Source organism: Geotrypetes seraphini, chromosome 17 (genome assembly GCF_902459505.1).
Source record: "Geotrypetes seraphini chromosome 17, aGeoSer1.1, whole genome shotgun sequence".
In the NCBI taxonomy this organism is placed as follows: Eukaryota; Metazoa; Chordata; class Amphibia; order Gymnophiona; family Dermophiidae; genus Geotrypetes; species Geotrypetes seraphini.
Window position 1 is genome coordinate 37,725,561 of NC_047100.1, and position 4,594 is coordinate 37,730,154.

A 4,594-nucleotide genomic window follows, 5' to 3' on the forward strand; every position below is an offset into this window, starting at 1 on the left:
TTTATATTTGGGGGTTTTCAAAGATGTCACCTCAGTAACTATAGAAAAATAGACAAATATAGTGCAAAATATAGACAGCAGATATAAATTCTCAAAACTGACACGTTTTGATCACTACATTGAAAATAAAATCATTTTTCCTACCTTTGCTGTCTGGTGATTTCATGAGTCTCTGGTTGCGTTTCCTTCTGTATCCATTCTTTCTGCACTCGGGCCCAACAATTGTCCCTTTCTATTCCCTCCCTCCTTCCTTCCCGTGTCCTTAGTACCCCCAGTGCCTCCGTCCCGTGTCCTTAGTGCCCCCAGTGCCTCATTCCCGTGTCCTTAGTGCCCCCGTGCCTTTGTCCTAGGTCCTTAGTGCCCCCAGTGCCTCTGTCCTGTATCCTTAGTGCCCCCAGTGCTTCATTCCCGTGTCCTTAGTGCCCCCAGTGCTTCCGTCCTATGTCCTTAGTGCTCCCTTCCCGTGTCCTTAGTGCCCCATCCCATGTCATTAGTGCCCCCAGTGCCTCTGTCCTGCGTCATTAGTGCCCCCAGTTCCTCCTTCCTATGTCTTTAGTGCCCCCAGTGCCTCCTTCCTATGTCCCTCTCATTGCCTTACACACTTTGTCCCACCACCACCCCCGAAAGCCAGCCTGCCTGCCTGTCTACCTCTCTCCCTGGCCAAAGCCAGCCTGCTTGCCTGCCTACCTCCTTCCCTCCCTGCCCCCCCCCAAAAAAAAAGCCTCCCTCCTTCCTTTCCCCCGGTCTGCTGCTATCTTACTGCCATGCTGCTGCTACTCTTAAAGCCGACACAAAGTCTTCTTTCTGACGTCGGAGAGGACGTTCTGGGCCAGCCAGGCAGCGATTGGCTGGCCCAGAACATCCTCTCTGACATCAGAATTGACATCGGAAAGAAGACTTCTTGTCGGCTTTAGCAGCAGGGCGGTAAGATAGCAGCGGACCGCGGGAGAGGAAGGAGGGAGGCTTTTTTTTTTTGCACGGCAGGTAGGGACAGGAAGTGATCACCTGTCCCGTTGTCCCCGAGCACAACTTCGGGACGCTGTCCCTGAAAACGGGACATTTCAGCGTCCCGAAGCTGTGTGTGGCAACAACGGAACAGGAGGTCTGAAAACAGGACGGTCCCGTTCAAAATGAGACGTACTTTATTATAACTATGCTTTATTATAACTCAGTTCAAAAAGGTATCTGGCTTTCCCAGCCTCAAAAGAAAGTCCAAACAGAACAATTCAAAACACAATTCACAGTGTCAGAATGCTCCCACTCAAAGGAAATTTCAGCATCAGTTCATACTTGCAACAAACAAAAACGTTTGGAAATAGTTCCTGGGTTTCTCTGTGCCTCAGTCTTCCCTTCAGGTGCGTCTTAATTCCGGTGTTCTTTAAGTCACAGGTACGGCAGGCAGGAAGTGCACACAGGTAGAATCTTTGCAAAAGAGTTCTGTTCTCATCCTGAGTTCAAACATATAAATCTCAGTGAGTTAGAACAGGAAAGAAAACAAACAAAACTTCTTCTCAGAGCTGTGCTGGGTTAAATCAGCACAGCTCCTGGGCTTCCGCACTAGCCAGTCTCTTACACAATCCCAGAGAAAAAAAAAAACCACAAGAAAAATAAAACTTTCAATGGTTCCTTCTAGAACCTGGGTATCACACAATACTGTGTAGCAAAAAGTTCCTTATTGTAAAAGAAAAAAAAACTTGAAAGTCTCTAGCACTGGTCATCACTCCACTTTTAAACACAGTCAGCATTTCATAATATTCTCACTTGCCTTGTGGTCTGCATTTGCGTCTCTTAGGTCCATGGCTTATGGCAAATCTCCTGTTGCCTGACCCTCAGCCTTGGCTTCTCCCTGGCCATGTGGCTTGGCTACCTCCTCAGTCTGGACCGCTCTCTTTTCCTGTCTTAGGACACCTCCCTCCTCTCTTAGCAGTGCAGCTAGCATGTACTAGGCAAGTGCCCCATCCCCAACCACCAGGTGAAGGAGTTCTAGCACTCTGCAGCCCTGCTTAAAACTATTTACTTTCAGTTCAATGTGAGTTGCACTTCAGACCCATCTGCTCTCTTGCTCCCTCTGGTGCTTCTGGAGAAAACAACACCAGTTTCAGGATTTCCTCGACTGGCTCTGCTACCTTAGGGGCACTCCTAGCAGGCATACCCTCCTTACCACAACATGATAAGATCTTTGGGTGGTAGGGATTGTGATCCTAAGTGGGTGACACCATAGTTTTTCACCATGTCCCTTTTGGGATGTGCATGCAGCAGCAGCACGGTGTGAGGGGTGAGCACCGGTAAACAGCGGAGGTTTGTGTTTTGCAATAGCAAGGGTTGAGCCTTTGGCTTGCCATGTAGTGGCTTTTCAGTGTCTCAATGCCCCTAATGATGTTGAATATTCTGTAAGGTAGAAAGGGACAGCACAAGCTTTATTCCAGTGACTGCAGACTTGAAGCATAGTTTCAGGATCTTCTTGGTGCAGATCACCTGCCGAGGTATACCCACCCCCCCACCCCCCACCGTTTCATGTGGTTGGGCCAAGGTTGTGCACATCATGGTTTGGGGCGCGCTGCCCATGAGCGATTCAGTTAGGGCAACATATGGGAGGTTTGGGTTGATGTTTGAAGCCATCTGTGAGACATCCTCCAGAGAGAGGTGTCATCTTCTGTCACAACTCTGTAGTTTGTGGGGGGGCAGAGGATGATGGGAGTGTGGCAAGATGGCCTGTACATTGTGGAACTTAGACATATAAGGGCAAAACACTGCTTTATCCATGTTTCAAGTTTATTTAAAATTTCTTATACTGCCTAATCAAACCTTCTAGGCCAGGGATCTCAAAGTCCCTCCTTGAGGGCCACAATCCAGTCGGGTTTTCAGGATTTCCCCAATGAATATGCATTGAAAGCAGTGCATGCACATAGTTCTCATGCATATTCATTGCAGAAATCCTGAAAACCCGACTGGATTGCGGCCCTCAAGGAGGGACTTTGAGATCCCTGTTCTAGGCGGTGCACAAAAATGTTAAAACTGTCTATTAACTAAAACACAGTTTAAAAACACCCAACAACACTAGGGAAAATACTAACTTTAAAAGACTAAAAAATAAATAAATTTACAAAACAGAGGCAAGAGGGAAAGTAGGGCGAGAACTCCAATATGTAAAGAAAAAGAAAACATGGAAGGGAAAACAAAACAATAGGGAGGGGAGCAGGTACTGGGTCGACCTTAAAAGGACAGTTAGGTTTCAAAAGCGTAAATGTTATTCCTAGGGGTGCGGCAGACTAATGTTTCGAAAACCTTGTCTATTGTCACCAATGAACCCAGCAGGCAGTAATTTGTACCACTGGCGACCATTATGGGCTCCTTTTACACAGGTGCGTTAGGGGGTGTCAGGTCAAAAGCGAGCCGGGACAAAGGCGCGAGCAGACAACTGAGCGCAGTGTGGAGGCGCGCACCGAAGTAAAAGACTGTTTTTAGGGGTTATGACGGGGTGTGGGGGGGAACCCCCCCACTTTACTTAATACAGATCGCGCCACATTGTGGGGGGTTGTAACCCCCCACATTTTACTGAAAACTTAACTTTTTCCCTGTTTTTAGGGAAAGTTACGTTTTCACTAAAATGTGGGGGGTTACAACCCCCCAAACCCCCCACAACGCCACCGCAATATGTATTAAATGAAGTGGGGGGGCTCCCCAACAAAAACCTCCGTCGCAGCCCCTAAAAACAGTCTTTTTCTTCAGCGCGCGCCTCCGTCTTCCGCGTTACTGTCTATGAACCGCGTTAGGGCCTTAATGCGTGCGTCAGCCACTACCGCCTCCTTTTAAGCAGGCGGTAATTTTTCGGCTAACGCGCGCTAATCTTCTGCGTGCGGTAAAAACGCAAGCGCACCTTAGTAAAAGGAGCCTCATATCTTGCTTTAATCGATAAGTTTCCTTTTTCATTGACTCTTATTTTGGAGCTAGTGGCTGCTGTTTGTTTTTTTTAAAGGCTGTTAATATATTTATTCATGGTTTTCCTTTAGCTAATGTGGTGGTTCTTTTTCTGACGAGAGTACTTGTGATTCAGTTTTCTAAATATCCCCCTCTTTTACTAAGCGTGTGCTAATGCATCTATAGAATATCATGGATGCGTTCGCATTTAGCTAGTAAAAGGACCCCCTATAAGCCTTAATCGTGAAAATATTTGATATAATTCAATTTGGCACCCATTTTCCTGCTGGTAGAAGCCAAAATAGTAGGAACCCCTTCCCCCACTTTATTTCATCTTCTTTTTGAGAAAAGAAGATCACATTTTGGAAAGCAATTATTTCTTTTCTCTGACTTTTGGAGTTTCTTATAACGGGGAGGCTGAATTTGATGACATAGTGTTAAAAACTTAGGCGGTTTTGTAAAAGGGAGGGTTATTCAATTTTCTATACAGATTACATGGAATTATTCAACTGAAGACTGCATCGACATGTGCATACCTCAGCAGTAAATCTCTTAGCCACCCAGGGGCACTTTAATGGGGGAGTGGTAATCGGTGCTTTGTGTTATTTCAAGGATGCAATGCATATCGGTGAAAGCAGCAGCCAGCTTGTGAGTGACAGATGTGGAGCCGACAGAC